Source organism: Giraffa tippelskirchi, chromosome 12 (genome assembly GCF_054371585.1).
Source record: "Giraffa tippelskirchi isolate mGirTip1 chromosome 12, T2T-mGirTip1v1.2.pri, whole genome shotgun sequence".
Lineage (NCBI taxonomy): Eukaryota > Metazoa > Chordata > Mammalia > Artiodactyla > Giraffidae > Giraffa > Giraffa tippelskirchi.
Genome location: NC_137286.1, coordinates 3,804,800 through 3,824,111, shown reverse-complemented (window position 1 = coordinate 3,824,111; position 19,312 = coordinate 3,804,800).

Genomic DNA, 19,312 nt, shown 5'->3' with positions numbered 1-19,312 from the left:
CCCCTGGATCCCACCTCCTCTCACGGGGAAGCAGCTGCCCCTGGCCAGGCCCTTCTGGGTCAGCCCATAGTCCAGTCGGGGCCGGAGGCCACCTGTGGGAAGCCGCCTGCCTTGGGCACTACAGTTGTTCCAGGCCAACTGGTCTGGTGGCCGAGCCAGTCTCCTGGCAGAGGGGTGACTTCAGCTCGGCTGGGAAAGGTGGGCAGGAGAGGGCAGGGGCAGGAGGCAGGCCCCACTGGGGCCAGCCGGCGGCAGAGGAGGCGGGGGAGAGCTTTCTACCTGGGCGGTGGGGATCACTGCACCACAGCAGTGATCAGGGCTCACAGGCACCCATCCCCCTGCCAAATTGTACTTAATTATATGACAGAGGATGGCAGGCATCCACGCCACGGCGCAGAACATGACAAACACTCCGTGGCTCCGCGCCAACCCGCCCCGCTTCCCCACGGCACCCGGCGTTCTGAACAGGAGGCCGAGAGGGGGAATCTCGGGCCACGGGCAGCCCCCCGCAGCCGGGCCCAGCCTGGACCCCTCGCTGGGCGCTATCAGGCAGGGCCTGGGGCCCAGGACCCCACGGTCACCGGAGACCCGGGCCCGACCCCTCGCCCGTCCCCTGGTGTCCCTTGCTGTCACCTTCCCTTTCTAGCAAAGCAGAAAAGCAGCAGCCCAGACCCATGGGCGAGGGGCTCTGAACAGTCCTGGAAGACACCCCCCCCACCCACCAGCGGCATCGAGAATCACCAGCCCAGCCTCACCACCCATTTGAGGGGCCAGCGGCTGCCAACGGGTCTGGGAGGATCTGGGGATGCCCCTGAACGGGCAGACCTGGAGGGGTGCGGCCCTGGCTCCCCTCCTGACCCAGCCTCCCTCTCTTGATGGGGGAGCTGAGAAGGGGAGGAGCAGGGCAACTCTGTGTCCCCCAGAGAGAAGCCTCAGCCCACCTCCCAGCATTACAGGCAGGGGGGAGGGGCCTGCACCCTTCTTAACCATCCTCAGGACTGTGCCAGGGTCCTGCCAGGCAAATGTTCCCCACCCCATCCGCCAGGAGGACCACTGCAGAGTCTGAGGGACAGTAATGATAACCAACAGCAGTGGCATGGTGGGGCCTTTGTGCCAGAGTTGGACCCACAAACCAGGAGAGGACGGGCCACCCAGGCAGAGGGAATCACGTATTTAAGTCTCAAGAGTCAAAGCCCAGTGCACCGGCCCTGAGCGCTGTCTCATGCATCGAACCAGGACTGGTGATCTAGTTCACATATGATAATACATATGTTTCAATGCTATTCTCTCAAATCATCCTACCCTCACCTTCTCCCAGAGTCCAAAAGTCTGTTCTTTACATCTGTGTCTCTTTTGCTGTCTTGCATATAAGGTCATCATGACCCTGAGGGATGGGATGGGGAGGGAGGTGGGCGGGGGGTTCAGGATGGGGACACATGTGCATCCACGGCTGATTCATGTCAATGTATGGCAAAAACCACTACAACATTGTAAAGTAAGTAGCCTCCAATTTAAAAAACAATAAACAAGAGTCAAAGCCAACTGTGAACTCTCCTGGATGGACAGGAAAGCAGCTGGCAGGGAGGGGCTGGAGGAGGGGCTGGGAAGACCCAGCAGGGCTGCGCCAGGAGGGCAGTGGTCCAGGAAGGCCACACCTGCCACAGGTGGACTGAAGGGGGCCAGGCTGGGCGCAGGGATGGGATGGGACCAGGGCCTGGACGGCAGTGGTGGGAACAGAGATGGGGGGTGAGCGGGGCCAGTGAGGAAGGCAGAGATGCCGTCAGTGGGACCTGGAGACGAGAAAGCTACAGCCAGGGAGAAAGGGCTGGTTTGCATGATCAGGTTGATGGTGGTTCTGCTCCTGAGATGGGCACAAGAGGTCAGCAGGTATTTGGGGCAGGTTTCCTTGAGGTGCCCAAGGGCAGCTGGGTCCAGGGAGCACCTGGGCTCGGCACAGAGCTGTCAGCCATCGTTAGCGTGTAGCATCCACGGGCACTTAGGTGTGGGTGAGATGGCTCGGGCAAGGGAGACGCAGCAGAAAACTTGGTCCTGGACCTGGGGCAGAGCCCTGGGGGATCCCAGAGCCCACGAACCACCTGTCAGGGTGACAGGGAGAAAGGACATCAGAGGACAGGACCCCAGGAACCCAGGGAAGTGAGTGTGGGTGACAGTGCTAAATGCCACCAAAAGGAGGGACCCTGGGCTACAGGATAGGGGGCCATACCCGTTGGATCCCTGCAGGAGACCACTGCCCTTGCAAATAAGGAGAGGTCGGGAAAGTAGAAAGTGGTGAAGGTGTGGGCAGGGTGGGCGACCTGCAAGGGCAGAACACTCTTCCAGGGCAGTAACTGCAAGTAGTTGCCCTGTCCCAGGCCTGGAGGAGCGAGGGGAGTGATGAAGTCACTGGTACCTAGAGCCAGACAGTGAAGTTGGGTGGAGAGGGCCCTGAGAGATGCAGGAGATGGGGAGGATGCAGGAGATGGTGATGAAAGAAGGTGGTGAGGATTCAGGAGATGGGGAGGATGCAGGAGATGGTAATAAAGGAGAGAGGGTGAGGAAACCCTAGTGGGTACCATGGCTGGGCGGCAGGAGCTGGGGCTCCCCCTCCTCCATGCATCATGGGACAGAGGCTCAACAGGGGCCAGGGCTCAAGGCCAGAGACGCAGGGGGGGCATTTGGGTCAGATGGGTGGCTTTCTCAGGTGTGGAGGGCCTTGGACTCTCCTAGGACTGGGGTTTGGTGGCCAGGTGGGGCAGGAGTGAGGGAGGTGAGGACTCACACGATGGGACCAGGGGCCCAGAATGGCCAAGAGGGGTGTGACACAGAGGACTGATGGATAAGGGGAAAGTGGAGGGGTCAGGAGACAAAGAACCGGGTACAGGATGATCCGAATCAGGAACCAAGGATATAGAAGGGAAAGGGAAAGTGTTATTTGCTCGGTCATGTCTGACTCTGCAACCCCATGGACTGTAGCCCGCCAGGCTCCTCTGTCAATGGGATTCTCCAGGCAAGAATACTGCAGTGGTAGCCTTTCCCTTCTCCAGAGGATCTTCCCAACCCAGGGATCAAACCCAGTTCTCCTGCATTGCAGGCAGATTCTTTACCACCTGAGCCACCCGGGGAAGCCCTAGAGAAGGGAAGGAGATGCTAGAGGCACAGGTTTTCAGAGCCAGAAGGGGCTGGGTGTGGACAGAGTCTGCGTGTGCCAAGGGTGTGGTGGTGACATTGAGGAGGGTCGTGGGAGCCACAGGGGTGGAGGATTGAGAGACCAAGTGGTAACTGGGTAACCATGGAGACGTGGAACCGGTGACGGCCAGTGGGGGGTGGGAAGGAAAACAGAGGCAGGATGTGGGGGAAAGCAGGGGCTGGATAAAGGGGTTCTGGCTGGAGGAGAAGCCTGGATGGGGGTGGGGGAGCCGGTGGAGTGAGGGAAGCACCAGTATAGGTGACCTGGGGCCGGGAGACGGGAGCCAGGTCAGCCTCAGCCAGAGAGCAAGGGGCCATGTGGCCAGCACCCTGGGGCTCCGGGAAGTCACCAGCACAGAGGGGGAGGTTGAGGCCCAGAGAGGCAAGAATGGGTCCCCACCCACCTGCAGAGCCGCGGCCTTCAGGACCAGGACTGCCTGACACCTATTTCCTGCCCCCAAGGTTGATCCTGCTCCTCTGGAGGGCGGCAGAGAGAGTACCGAGGGGCAGGTGGTCCCCAAGGTCCCATGGGACCCCACCCCCACCCCCAGTCCTGGCTGCATCCACCCCATGGTCTCCCGGAAAGCTGGGCTATGTGGCGGGGCTGGGAAGTGGGGGGCGTGCACGGTGGGGGCCGTCCCTGCGGGGGCGGGTGGATGTGCTCACCGCATGGGTAATCAGGACCGCAGGGGTGACGGGTGCCTGCAGGGAGGAGGAGACGCTTGTGTCTCCAGGCAGCGTGGGCGGGGGGCAGAGCCGGGGCCCCCCTCAGGGTAGGTTGCGCTGGGGGCCTCTGCGGAGGGTGCAGAGGGGGTGGGCGGGTCTGGGGGTGCAGGGTGATATGGGGGCGCTTCAGCAGCGCAGCACGTGAGCCTGCCTGTGGGAGGAGGGGAGGGTGTGGGTGGGTGGGAGCTAATTAGCTGGAGCCTGGTCTTCACGCAGAGCCTGGACGCCGGCCCGCGTCTGGCAGCCTCGGCTCAGCCTGCGCCAGCCCCCGTCCCCAGTCTCACAGCGGCTCCCCATCTACCCCAGAACACCCCCTCACCCCCAGCGGCCCTCCAGGGACGGCCGGACAGTCCTCCCTAGCATCCTCCAGGCTGTCAGCCAGCTGGGGGACAGGGGTGAACACAGAGAGCCATCAGGGAGGGAAGAGGGGCCCACCCCATGCTGGCTCCCACGGGACTGTCCCGTCCCTGCCCTGGAAGGTCCACACAAGCAGGCCAAGTCCAGGGGTGGGGAAGGCACTGACCCTGAGCACAGAGTGGGCGGGAGCAGAGCCCCATCGCCGGCCCACTGCCCACACCCACCCCTGGCTCAGGCCCCTCTGGGCTTCTGAGCTCCTGGGCCAGCGTGGGCAGCGCAGGACTCTCTGCCTCAGAACCTGCTCCGTTAAGGGTCTGGGGCGGGGGTGAGGGGCAGGCGGGCCAGTGATGTTTTTGAAAAGTGCTCCAGGCCTGAGCACATGTCATGGGGTCCCACGAGGAGCTGAACCGGGGGGTGCTTCTGACTGCATTCAGTAGGCACTCAATGAACAGTGACCCCCTGGGCTTGGTTCCCCTGGGGCTACAGTCCTGGGAAAGTCTTCAGAATTCACTTTTTCCTGGTTATTAAAGCAAGGCATGTCCATGACATCGCTGCAGAAAGTGTGGGGAAACGGAGACAAACGCGCAGAAGGGAACCCAGCCGTTTGGAGTGACCATGAGGGCAGGCCTGCTGAGAGCCTGCAGCCGCGTCCAGGCGGGCCTCACAGGGATCCTCTGCTGTTCACCCACACCAACCAGCTCCGCCAGCCCGGAGCCAGAGAGGGCCACAGTGGCCTTGACAGGCGAGAGGCCTGCAGTGGTGACCGTAGCCCCACAGAAACAAGGTCCTCGTCACCAGAACCTGTGAGTGGTCCCTCACACAGCTGAGTCTTAACAGGTGTCATTTAGCCAAGGACCTTGAGGTGAGATGATCCTGGTTTAGCGGGGTGGGCCCTAAATGCTGTCACAAGTGTCCTTATGAGAGAGACGGGGGGAGACCAGGCATACGGAGGAGAAAGGCACGTAAAAACAGAAGCAGAGATTGGGATGACGCAGCGACAGACCAAGGCCACCGGCGGCCACCAGAAACTGCAAGAAGCCAGGAGCCGACTCCCCTAAAGCCTCCAGAGAGAGCCCAGGGCTGACACACCTTGATTTCAGCCCCAGACCTCAGAGCTGTAAGAGAATGCATGCCACTACATTTGTGGTCATCTGTTGCACAAATGAACACAGCGGCTCTGTTCACCAGGGTTCTTCAGAGAAACAGAACCACTAAGATGAGGGTGCAGAAAGAGGAAGAGATTGGCCCCCATGATTACGGAGGCGGACAAGTCCCAGTCTGCACAGTGAGTTGACCTGCGGGAGGCCCAGCTGATGGTTTGGTTCCAGTCCGTCAAAATGCCACAGACAGTGCCTTAAAAACAGCAGACATTGACTTCTCACTGTTGTGGAGGCTAGACGTCTGAGGTCAGGGTGCCAGCGGGGCCGGGGCGGGGGGCCTTTCATTGGCAGTCTGCTTCACTCCATCTACCGATTTAAATGTTAATCTCATCCAAAACACCCTTACGGAAACACCCAGAATGATGTCTGATCAAATATCTGGCCACCCTAAAGCCCAGGCAAGTACACACATAAAATTAAGGATCACAGTGGCCACGGGACATGATGACAGACCTTGTATGCCAGGGTAAGGAACCCTGTCTTTATCCTGAGGACGATGGAGAGCCATAGAGGAGTATTGAGAGGGAGGCATTGGGGTGAAATTGTACATGGGAAAGACCTTGTGCCGTGACCGGAAGGGGAGACCCATGAGGCGGACTGAGCAGGTCCAGGTGCTGAGGGACGGGAGAGGAGGGGACGTGTGGGTCCTGCGGGCAGGCATGGGCAGACGGCAGTGGAAGCATGGGTCCCTTTTAGCAGGGGGTGACCTAGGGCATCGTGGCGTTGGCCCACCTCCGCCCCTTGTCAGCCCAGGTACCCATCCTTGGGATGTTCTCCTGGGGCAGGGCCACACGGGGTGCCCACGAGTGTGGCCTCAGGAGATGGGGTCCCACCTCCATGCCAGGCAGGCACCCTGCCAGAGTGACCTTCGCTCCAGCCAACTCAGGGCACAGAGGGCCCCCTTAACCTCTAGCTCTGGGGAAGGGGCATGGGAAAAGCATCTTTTTCACTGAAGAAAATGGAAAAACCTCACTTCACCTCAGCTGTAATAAGCTAATTTTCTCGTCTAAGTGGGGCGTAATCAAATTCAGCCCCATAGCCTCATTTCCAGGCAACTTTATTCATTGTTATTTTTATTCCAAGAATTCTCTGGCATTTTCTGGGAGCCACTGAAGGGTTTAATAGCTGCCTAAGTAGCAATGTACCCTGTTTGGAGCAAAACCCAGGAGCAAATAGTCACAACCCGGGAGGATTGGGGGGGTGGTTTCCTGGGAGCACACGAGAGGTCACCAGCTGGCTCGGTGGGTGAAATGCCAGCTGGGTCAGGGGTCTCTGAGTCCCCAGATGGGGTGACCAGTCTAAAAGGCCAGGAGCCTGCACAGAAGAAAGAGTCTGGGGCCTTGGGGTTGATGCACACGACAGCAGGCAGAGGGGTCATGTCTGGGATGCTGAGGGTGGGGGTCTTCAAGCCAGAGGACTCGGGTCCCTGGGGGCCTCTGGCTTCCCGGTGACACAGGGCTCCAGGGACCCAGGGCTGGGGTGCCTATGTGTGTGCTGTCTCCCCATTAAACTGAGATTCACGGTCCCCAGCCTCTCGGGGAGGCCCCAGCACCTAGCAGGGACGAGAGTCACCATCCCTTTAATCCACCTTCTCAGTGACCAACCTGAGGACACCTTGTACTCAAGGATGTCCCCAAGAGCTGGCCAGGGCCTGCGTCTGCCCGAGGCCCTCAGTGTCCAGCACGGGTGCCCCCAGGTGGTGGTGGGAGGCCAGAGAGAGGAGAGCCAGAGACCGATGAGGCTACCACCACAGTCCCCTGGGCTGGGGCCTGGTGTACAGGCTGATCCCACCCGGCTAAGGGGCGCACGGAGGCTGACACTCAGGACGGTGCCCAGGCGGAGCCCACCTGGCTAAGGGGCCGCAAGGACGCTGACACTCAGACAGGATGCTGTACAGGCGGAGCCCACCCGGCTAAGGAGTGTACAGGTGGAGCCCACCCGGCTAAGGGGCCGCAAGGACACTGACACTCAGACAGGACGGTGCACAGGCGGAGCCCACCCGGCTAAGGGGCCGCAAGGACGCTGACACTCAGACAGGACGGTGCACAGGCGGAGCCCACCCGGCTAAGGGGCCGCAAGGACGCTGACACTCAGACAGGACGGTGCACAGGCGGAGCCCACCCGGCTAAGGGGCCGCAAGGACGCTGACACTCAGACAGGACGGTGCACAGGCAGAGCCCACCCGGCTAAGGGGTATACAGGCGGAGCCCACCCGGCTAAGGGGCCGCATGGACTCTGACACTCAGACAGGACGGTGCACAAGCGGAGCCCACCCGGCTAAGGGGCCGCAAGGACGCTGACACTCAGACAGGACGGTGCACAGGCGGAGCCCACCCGGCTAAGGGGCCGCAAGGACGCTGACACTCAGACAGGACGGTGCACAGGCGGAGCCCACCCGGCTAAGGGGCCGCAAGGACGCTGACACTCAGACAGGAGGGTGCACAGGCGGAGCCCACCCGGCTAAGGGGCCGCAAGGACGCTGACACTCAGACAGGACGGTGCACAGGCGGAGCCCACCCGGCTAAGGGGTATACAGGCTGATCCCACCTGGCTAAGGGGCCGCAAGGACGCTGACATTCAGACAGGACGGTGCACAGGCGGAGCCCACCTGGCTAAGGGGCCGCATGGACGCTGACACTCAGACAGGACGCTGTACAGGCGGAGCCCACCCGGCTAAGGGGCCGCATGGACGCTGACACTCAGACAGGACGGTGTACAGGCTGATCCCACCTGGCTAAGGGGCCGCAAGGACGCTGACACTCAGACAGGACGGTGCACAGGCGGAGCCCACCTGGCTAAGGGGCCGCAAGGACGCTGACACTCAGACAGGACGCTGTACAGGCGGAGCCCACCCGGCTAAGGGGCCGCATGGACGCTGACACTCAGACAGGACGCTGTACAGGCGGAGCCCACCCGGCTAAGGGGCCGCATGGACGCTGACACTCAGACAGGACGCTGTACAGGCGGAGCCCACCCGGCTAAGGGGCCGCATGGACGCTGACACTCAGACAGGACGGTGCACAGGCGGAGCCCACCCGGCTAAGGGGCCGCATGGACGCTGACACTCAGACAGGACGGTGCACAGGCGGAGCCCACCCGGCTAAGGGGCCGCAAGGACGCTGACACTCAGACAGGACGGTGCACAGGCGGAGCCCACCCGGCTAAGGGGTATACAGGCGGAGCCCACCCGGCTAAGGGGCCGCATGGACACTGACACTCAGACAGGACGGTGCACAGGCGGAGCCCACCCGGCTAAGGGGCCGCAAGGACGCTGACACTCAGACAGGACGGTGCACAGGCGGAGCCCACCCGGCTAAGGGGCCGCAAGGACGCTGACACTCAGACAGGACGGTGCACAGGCGGAGCCCACCCGGCTAAGGGGCCGCAAGGACGCTGACACTCAGACAGGAGGGTGCACAGGCGGAGCCCACCCGGCTAAGGGGCCGCAAGGACGCTGACACTCAGACAGGACGGTGCACAGGCGGAGCCCACCCGGCTAAGGGGTATACAGGCTGATCCCACCTGGCTAAGGGGCCGCAAGGACGCTGACACTCAGACAGGACGGTGCACAGGCGGAGCCCACCTGGCTAAGGGGCCGCAAGGACGCTGACACTCAGACAGGACGCTGTACAGGCGGAGCCCACCCGGCTAAGGGGCCGCATGGACGCTGACACTCAGACAGGACGCTGTACAGGCGGAGCCCACCCGGCTAAGGGGCCGCATGGACGCTGACACTCAGACAGGACGCTGTACAGGCGGAGCCCACCCGGCTAAGGGGCCGCATGGACGCTGACACTCAGACAGGACGGTGCACAGGCGGAGCCCACCCGGCTAAGGGGCCGCATGGACGCTGACACTCAGACAGGACGGTGCACAGGCGGAGCCCACCCGGCTAAGGGGCCGCAAGGACGCTGACACTCAGACAGGACGGTGCACAGGCGGAGCCCACCCGGCTAAGGGGCCGCAAGGACGCTGACACTCAGACAGGACGGTGTACAGGCGGATCCCACCCGGCTAAGGGGCCGCAGGGACGCTGACACTCAGACAGGACGGTGCACAGGCGGAGCCCACCCGGCTAAGGGGCCGCATGGACGCTGACACTCAGACAGGACGCTGTACAGGCGGAGCCCACCCGGCTAAGGGGCCGCATGGACGCTGACACTCAGACAGGACAGTGCACAGGCGGAGCCCACTCGGCTAAGGGGCCGCATGGACGCTGACACTCAGACAGGACGGTGCACAGGCGGAGCCCACTCGGCTAAGGGGCCGCAAGGACGCTGACACTCAGACAGGACGGTGCACAGGCGGAGCCCACCCGGCTAAGGGGCCGCAAGGACGCTGACACTCAGACAGGACGGTGCACAGGCGGAGCCCACCCGGCTAAGGGGCCGCATGGACGCTGACACTCAGACAGGACGCTGTACAGGCGGAGCCCACCCGGCTAAGGGGCCGCATGGACGCTGACACTCAGACAGGACGGTGCACAGGCGGAGCCCACCCAGCTGAGGGGCCGCAAGGACGCTGACACTCAGACAGGACGCTGTACAGGCGGAGCCCACCCGGCTAAGGGGCCGCATGGACGCTGACACTCAGACAGGACGGTGCACAGGCGGAGCCCACCCGGCTAAGGGGCCGCATGGACGCTGACACTCAGACAGGACGCTGTACAGGCGGAGCCCACCCGGCTAAGGGCCCGCATGGACGCTGACACTCAGACAGGACGCTGTACAGGCAGAGCCCACCAGGTAAGGGGCTGCATGGACGCTGACACTCAGACAGGACGGTGCACAGGCGGAACGCACCCGGCTAAGGGGCCGCATGGATGCTGACACTTAGACACAGAGACTAAGGCAGCCGGAGTTGAGGCTGGTACACAGGTTGGGGGAGGCTGAGCATGTCGGGGATGTCTGTCCAGGGGATCTCAGTAGAAAACAGGGGTGTATCAGAGGCCCGAGGGGGATCCAGATGCTGGAGCTGGGAGAGGGTTTGAGGTGAGGTTAGACTCACCTGGGGGTCTGCCCCGGCCACCCCAAGCTCAGGGTCCCCCACCCCCACCCCAAACGCCTGTGTCCCACAGAAGGGCCATCCTACCCTCAGGACTATTTTTAGCTTCTCTGGGTCCCCTCGATCCACATTGCACGTGGCCACCAGGTCCCTCCAGGGCTTTGTGAGTGTGTGAGCGGTCGAGGAGGTCTGGCGGGTATGTTTCCCATTTGTGTTGCTTAAATCACTAAATGGCTCCTTTGTAAAAGTCACTTGACGTTCAGGAAGTCTTTTGATGCCTTTCAAAGGGCTTTTTAATAAGTGTTTCTAATCCTTTTCTCTTAAAAACAGGAAGTTACACTTTGTCAACCGTCAACAGCAGAAGGTCCCAGTCTGGTCAGAGATGCACGAGCTACAGGCTCCTGAGGGTTGAGAAACCCACCCATTCCGGCCCGGGGCCCCTCACACGGGGAGCTTCAAGCCAAGGATGGAGCCCGGAGCCTCTGCCCACATCCCCGCACCCAGCACTGGGCCACAGACCACTGTGTGGGGGACCCCTCCTGAGGCTGGTTGCCAGAACTCACGCCGGTGCTTGGCAGGGGCCTCCCCTCAGAGAACGGCCCCACCACTGCCCAAGCCAGGCACCCTGCTCATCCTCAGTCACCCCCTTCTTCGGCCCTGTCCCCCCGCTGCTACCCTTTCTACCCTGTAGATCTGGGCCCCTCTCCCCTGCAGAGGCCCTCCTGGCTGCCCCTGGCCTGAAAAGGGGCCCAGAGACCCTGTTTACCTGAATGGGGCTCCCAGGACTGGGCTGGACCCCAACCACCCGCCTTCCCCCTCTGCCCCAACATCACCAAACAGCCCGTGAGACCCTAACATCTCCATAGCTTCACAAGTGCTCTTCCCTCTGACCGGAAAACTCTTCAGAGATGGAGCTGTGTCTTTTTATCTCCTCTCCCCAGATAGCCAGCATAGTCCTGGGCCGTCCATCAGAGGGGCTCTCCCCAGCTCAGGACTCAGGCTCTGATTCCAGCCAAGGGCCTGGGCCTCCCCAGGAAAGGGGTGGGAGTTCATACCTGCAAGCTGGCAACAGAAGAAGTTGGTAAAAGGAATTTGGCCTCTACGCACCTGTGCCCATACCAAGCCCCCACCCCCAGAGACCAGGAGCTCTTGGTCACATTGCCCAGCACCATGCCTGCTGCAGCACCTGCTGGGTGGCAGCTCTGGGCAGCAGGAACCCACCCCTGACCAGGAGTAACTAGTCCTTTCTCCCCAAGAGCAGGATACTGACAGATGCTGGGGTCTGGAGTTGGGCCGGGGCTAGCAAGGAAAGGGCCCCGGGGGCCCTGCAACCCAAGGGAGTGGAGGAGAGCCGTTCTGCCTTCGTAGTGTGCAAACCCAGCCCAGTCATAGGAACACAGCGGACGACTAAACCCCAGTTGGATCTGAAGATCTCTCAGCTCCTTCTAACTCAGGCATTGATCATTCATTCATTCAACAAAGATGCTCAGCCCTGTGTCCGGGTGCTGGGGCTCAGAGATGGACCGGGGAGTGTCCTGCCCTTCACAAACCCCAGCCCATGGGCAGACACATCTGGAAACAAGCCAAGACATTCTCCAGAGTGTCAGGAATCATCCTGTTCACTGCTGCACCCTCAATGCCCAGCACAAGGCCTGGCACACAGTAGGCGCTCCATCCACAGAGCTTTGTGGACTAAGTAAGGGGGCTGAAGGCCCAGAGACAAGGCCAGCAGGGAAGTCGCGTGCAACCTCTAAGACACATGTGTGCTAAGCAAAGGGCTGGGACCCCATTGAGGGTGCAGGGAGATCCTAGGTTGTGGGATCAAGGAGCAAAAAGGTGCCAGGTTTGTCTTCATGCAACAGGGGAGAGGCACAAGGGTGGGGGAGAAGGATGTGGTAGTAGAACTGTGTGTCACAGACCGCAAATGACAGTGGCTTCAGGAAAGAAAGTTTCCCTTCTCAGTTAGCTTCCCTGGTGGCTCAGATGGTAAACCATCTGCCTGCAGTGCAGGAGACTCAGGTTCAACCCCTGGGTTGGGAAGATCCCCTGGAGAAGGAAATGGCAACCCACTCCAGTATTCTTGCCTAGAGAATCCCATGGACGGAGGAGCGTGGTAGGCCACGGGGTCGCAAAGAGTTGGACACACGACTGAGAGACTTCACTTTCTTTTCTCATTTAGAAGCCTGGACTGAAACTGCAGCTCTTCTCCACATGGTCATTGCGGTCAGCCTCCTCTCTGGCCGCTCTGGCCTCCTGGACACGTGAGTCTGCACGGACCCTTATCAGGTGCAGGCCAGGCTGCCCTTGGCTGCAAGGGAAGCTGGGAAAGGCCATATCCAGGGGCAGCCAGGTGCTGGAGGAGCGGCCGGTTGGACAGCCAGCCGGCCTTGTCAGGGCTACTGATGAGGGGGCAGTTTGTGCTTCGGTTCTGGAGACAGGCAGGCGGCCCAGCAGAGGAGGCAGGCTGTGGGATAGAAGGTCTATTGGAAGGAGCTGAGGTGGGGGCGAGGGCAGAGGAGGGGTGGATCTGGGCAGAGGGAAGGTGACGAGAGACACTGAGGTGTGATTGGCCACGTTGAGCGTGACCTGCCTGGGGGACAGCCTGACGGAGCAGCTCAGGTGGTGGGGGACACACCCCCAGGGAGAGGAGAGGGCAGTGCCCAGTGGTGACTGGGCCAGAGACTGCACCAGATGGGGGAGGCCACAGGGAGAAAGGTGGCAGGTTAGGGTAAGGGTTAGGGTTAGCTTCCCTGGTGGCTCAGATGGTAAAGCATCTGCCTGCAATGCAGGAGACCCGGGTTCAATCCCTGGCTCAGGAAGTTCCCCTGGAGAAGGAAATGGCAACCCACTCCAGTACTCTTGAATCCCATGGACGGAGGAACCTGGTGGGCTACAGTCCAGTGGGGTCCCAAAGAGTTGGACGTGATGAGCGACTTCACTTTCTTTTCTTTCTAGGGTTAGACAGGGCTCTGCGGGGGCGGGAGGGGGTGGGCAGGAACTTGCAAAGGGCCCCATCCCCTAACCTGAAGGGGAGAAGATGCAAGCAAGGGGAGGAAAGGGCTCCCAATCAACCTCCAGACTGACATGCGGCCTGAGAGTCCAGGCAGTGGGGAGAGGGGCTGAGGACTGTGCAGGAAGTGATGCTCCGGAAGCCGGATGACCATGGAGAGTGCAGACAGCAGAAGACGAGGAGGCCAGAGGTACAGGGGCCAGAGCAGGGCGGTCCCCCAGCCCAGCCTGAGGACAGCGGTGCGGGGCAGGGCGCCCAACCCCCTCCACACCCGGGGCGCCCAGGCCCCGCCTCCAGGCCTTCCGGCCCCTCCCCTCCCCGAGGACACATGGCTGGAGGCGGGGCTCCAGACCGGCCTCCTCTTTCTGCTGGGGGTGGGGGTGCCCAGGGCCTGCGTCCCCCTCCTCTTTTAGAGATCCGGAAGCGGAGGCCCAGAGAGGCCGCGATCACCAGGTACCTGAGCGGGGCCTGCCTCCCGGGCTTCGGTTTCCCAGCGGGCCCCCATTGTTGGGCCAGCACAGCTGTCCCTTCAGTGACCGGAGCACAGAGTAGCCAGGACGGGAAGGGGAGACCCCGGGGCTGCCGGAACCCCAGGAAGGCCCAGCTGGCCTGGGAAGCCTGCAGGGGGTCACCCTCGGGACTGAGAGCTGGGCAGGGAATAACCTGCTCTGGAGCACCTTCTTCCTGACCCCTACCCCCACCCCCACATTAGCTGGGGAGTCTTGGCTGTCCCCCCGCACTGCGGCCTGTGCAGTTCTGGGGGGCTCAGCCGGCCAGGGCCCGGGCAGGTGGAAAGGCTTGTGGTGGGACTGGTTGGCTCCCCTGCCCAGGTCACTGGAGCCCGGAGCAGGAGGAGGTCAGACCAGCAGCCTGGGCCCTGCTCTGGGAGCACTCACATTTCCAGAAAAATTGCAAAATATTTGAAAGACAAATGGTCAGTTCCTTGTAACCCTTCCCCATTTTCCTGAAAAGAGGTGTTGAGGGGAGGGAGCGTGCTGGTGGAGAGGGTACCGTGAAGGGCTCCCTGGCCGCCAAACCAAGCCCATCCCCAGGCAGCTTGGTAGGCAGTGGGGAAGGCCAAAGGGGTGGGGGGTGCAGGGCAAGGGAGGAGGCAATGGGGGTGCTGGGAGGTGCCGGCTGTGAAGCTCCGACACCCCTCCACAGCTGTTGCCCATGTTTTCATACTCCCTTCTTCTCACCATTCCAAGCCATGACCAGCACTGCCCAGCTTCAAAGGGGAGAAGCCTTTGAAGGGGCCAATGACTTCCCTGGTCCCGTGGGGCAGGGAGCAGCATCCAAGGATGGCCCGCATCCAGGGGTGCACCTCCTGCGTGAGCCCCTCCCCTGGAGTGCAGGCTGGGCCCCGTGACTCATTCTCAGAACTGATGAAATGTCTTTCCCACAACTGGGTGATGAAAGGCTGGCCTTCCATCTTGTGGGACTCGGCCGCTCGGGCCCTGGGATAAAGCAAGCTGCCATGTTGGAGGGACCCGTGTGGCCAGAACCCAAGGGCAGCCTCCAGCCATAAGCTCTCGAGGGATCCTGCCAGCTGCCACTGAGGGAGCCTGCAGCTAAGCAAAGATGTTCAAGGTGGAGAAAGCAGCAGCTGCAAAGGTCCTGGGGCAAGAACAAGATAAGTTCCTATCTCAGGGCTTCAGGGGCTTTGCAGTTCAGTTCAGTTGCTCAGGCGTGTCCGACTCTTTGCGACCCCATGGACTGCAGCACGCCAGGCTTCCCTGTCCATCACCAACTCCAGGAGCTTGCTCAAACTCATGTCCATCAAGTTGATGATGCCATCCAACCATCTCATCAGGGGCTTTGCACATGCCCCCCCTCCAAAAAAAATGCTGTCCTGAGGTGCAGTGTGAGTGGAACATCTCAAAGCAGAGCAGTCAGGCTGAGTAGTGGGGTGGAGAATAGGGATCGCACCAGCTTAGCCAGCCCCCTCCTGTGATGGCCTATTGAAGCAGTTATTCATTCTGAGAAACTGACTATGTCTGCAAAGACAGGAGACCCCCCTCCCAGGGGCAAAGACGGTGATATCTGTGTGTCCCAGCACCCAGCCCCCATCTGGCAAAAAAAAATGTGGTCTCAATGGGTATCGCTAAATAAATAAAAAGGGGGGCCCCGGGGACCTGTGACATGTGCATCTGGACACCCAGTGGGCAGAGGGGCAGTCACGTTCAGAGGGCACAGAGGAGCCAGGATCAGGAGACCAAGGTGGCACTGAGCTCCCCACCCTTAGCGGTAGGAGTCAGGACTGGGCGGCTGAGGGCAGTGAGTGCCAGCACCAAGGGGGGGAGGGGGGAGGGGAAGTGGGGGAGGGGCCCCAGGGTGGGGCTGGGGCAAAGGTGCTGCTGTTATGTGCCCGGTGGAAGGTGGAAGGAGCCATCTTCGCCCCCCACCCCTGCATTGACTCAGGCCCCTGGGAGAAGCCAGGGCTTCTGGGGCCACATGCTGGTTCAGCTCAGGGCAAACTCCACAGCTGGGAAGAAGCAGCAGCCTTCCTCTCAGCTGGTGAGCTGGCCCCCAGGCCTCCTCTGGGGGCCTGGCCTGCCTACTTCCTACTGTGGACCCTAAGAGAATCGCCATTCCTGTCGGCAGGATGCCACCAATGGATTCAAGCCAGGATCCTGAGTGGGGCCCCAGAGCTCACCTGGTGTGCTGGCTGTTCCTGAACCCACTCCATGGACTGGGGCAGAGGGGGTGGTTTCGGGGTGATTCAAGTGCACCACCTTTGTTGTGCACTTCGCTGATAGCTCAGGTGGTAAAAAACCCGCCTGCAATGCTGGAGACCCCAGTTAGAGTCCTGGGTCAGGAAGATCCACTGGAGGAGGCATAGGCTACCCACTCCACTATTCTTGGGCTTCCCTTGTGGCTCAGCTGGTAAAGAATCTGCCTGCAAGGTGGGAGACCCGGGTTCCATCCCTGGGTTGGGAAGATCCCCTGGAGAAGGGAAAGACTACCCACTCCAGTATTCTGGCCTGGAGAATTCCATGGACTGTATAGTCCATGGGGTTGCAAAGAGTCGGAAACGACTGAACGACTTTCACTCCTTCACTTCACTTCTTATTTCTATTATTATTACATCGAGTCCACTTCAGATCCCCAGGCCTTAGATCTCAGAGGCTGCAGACCCCTACTTTAAACCACACCACGGTGCATGTGGGAGGGCCGTCCTGGGCTGGTCCTTGAAGGAGTAGTGTTAGCTTTCCGGGAGGAGAATGGGTGCTTCTGGGGGCTGGGCTGTCTGCTGTGAAGGTGCCTGCGACCCCCCCTCTCCACGGAGGGCCGTCTGCCCCAGCATGCCCTGGTCCCATGGGCCCCACAGCTGCAGCAGCCTCCCGAAGGGATGTTTCTCAAAGCCACATCTGATCACCACTTGCTTCTGTTTGACACTTTCAGTGGCTCCCCATCACCATCCAGAAAAGGCTCGACCAAGTAGTCAGCAGAATCATGGCACCAAAAGATGGTCTTATCTGAATGCTGGGAATCTGAGAACAAGTTCTTCTCTCAGGCAGAGGGGGCTTCACAGAAGCGATTGAATTAGGGATCTTGAGATGGGGGCGGGCGGGTGATCCTGGATTGTCTGGGTGGGCCCAGTGTCATCACCAAGGTCCTTTACCTTTTAAAAAACTTTTTACCTTATATTGGAGTATAGTCAGTTAACAATGTTGTGACAGTTTCAGGTGGACAGCAAAGGGACTCAGCCACATGTGTATATATGTACCAGTTCTCTTCCAAACTCCCCTCCCATCCAGTCTGCAACATGACATTAAAGAAAGTTCCATGAGCTATACAGTTCAGTTCAGTTGTTCAGTCTTGTCTGACTCTTTGCAACCCCGTGAACCACAGCACGCCAGGCCTCCCTCTCCATCACCAACTCCCGGAGTCCACCCAAACCCATGTCCATTGAGTCGGTGATGCCATCCAACCATCTCATCCTCTGTCGTCCCCTTCTCCTCCTGCCCTCAATCTTTCCCAGCATCAGGGTCTTTTCAAATGAGTCAACTCTTCGCATGAGGTGGCCAAAGTATTGGAGTTTCAGCTTCAACATCAGTCCCAGGACTGATCTCCTTTAGGATGGACTGGTTGGATCTCCTTGCAGTCCAAGGGACTCTCGAGAGTGCGTGCTTAGTTGCTCAGTTGTGTCTGACCCTTTGCAACCCTTTGGACCATAACCCACCAGGCTCCTCTATCCATGGGATTTTTCAGGCAGGAATCCTGGAGTGGGTGGCTATTTCCTCCTCCAGGGGATTTTCCCGACCCAGAGATCGAACTGGGGTCTCCTGCATTGCAGGCATGTTCTTAATCCGCTGAGCCATCAGGGAAGCCCAATAGGTCTATTATATTTTATGTTTAATATTTAGTCATTTGTTTGGCTGTGTCGGGTCTTTCTTAGTTGCATCACGAGGGATCTTCCCTTGTGGCACATGGACTCTCTCACGGCTTCAGCAGCTGTAGCTCGAGGGCTTATTTGCCCAAAGGCATGTGGAACCTTGCTTCTTCAACCAGGGATCAAACACATGTCCTTGCATTGCAAGGCTGATTCTTAACCACTGGACCACCAGGGAAGTCCCTGGTTACCCGTTTTTAAATGGCCAAGGTCCTCTAAGTGAAGAAGTGGGGACAGGAGGGTCAGAGCCAGAGTGAGGGGAGGTTGAAAGGCGGCCTCCAGAAGCTGGGAAGAGCAAGGAAATGGACTCCACCCTGCAGCCTCCAGCAGGAACCATCTCCGCCGGCCCCTTTTGAGCTTCTGCCCTCCAGTCCTGTAAGGTGATATATCAGACTCAGACATAAAGAAGGCTGAGCAACAAAGAAGAATTGATGCTTTTGAACTGTGGTGCTGGAGAAGACTCTTGAGAGTCCCTTGGACACCAAGTAAACCAAACCAGTCCATCCTAAAGGAAATCACCCCTGAATATTCATTGGAAGGACTGATGCTGAAGCTGAAGCTCCAATACTTTGGCCACCTGATGCGAAGAGCTAACTCATTGGAAAAGACCCCAATGCTGGGAAAGATTGAGGGCAGGAGGAGAAGGGGACGACAGAGGATGAGATGGTTGGATGGCATCATCAACTCAATGGACATGAGTTTGTGCAAATTCCTAGAGATAGTGAAGGACAGGGAAACTTGGTATGCTGCAGTCCATGGGGTCACAAAGAGTCAGGCTCGACTTAGCAACTGAACAACAACAACTCCACTCCATTTGTAGTGATTTGCTGTTACTACAGTGATAGGAAGCTCATAGAAGCCCAACCCCTCCCCCAGGTCCCCGGGCCTGCCTGCCCATCTTCCACCCTGGAGACAGTTGCTCCCCTCCCCTACTGCCCGGAGCGCCCAGCCCTTTCGGCCTTCAACCACACTGTTCCTTCTGCCTGATACAACTGTCCTTGGCCAGAGGCTGGGCAGCAGCTCCCACACAGCACTCACCCCAGGGTCCCATCCTCACTAGAGCCTTCTAGATCCTCAGGACTCTTTACCTTGAACAGGTGGACGTGTCGAAAGCTAATGGGATCCATGGCCTCTAACTCTTGGATGGGATAGCTTGGGGTTTCTAAAGGGCCTGAGCCTCAGGAATCAAAGGACAGTCCCCAGCAGGGGTTTGGCAGTGACCATCCTCTGGCCTTGGGTTCCCCTACTGAAGACCCAAGTTCTGGCTTCATGGGCTTCCCAGGTAACGCTAGTAATAAAGAGCCCGCCTACCACTGCAGGTGACATAAGAGACACAGGTTGGAGCCTTGGGTTGGGAAGATCCCCTGGAGGAGGGCATGGCAACCCACTCCAGTGTTCTTGCCTGGAGAATCCCACAGACAGAGGAGCCTGGTGGGCTACAGTCCAGGGGGTCACAAAGAGTCAGGCATCACT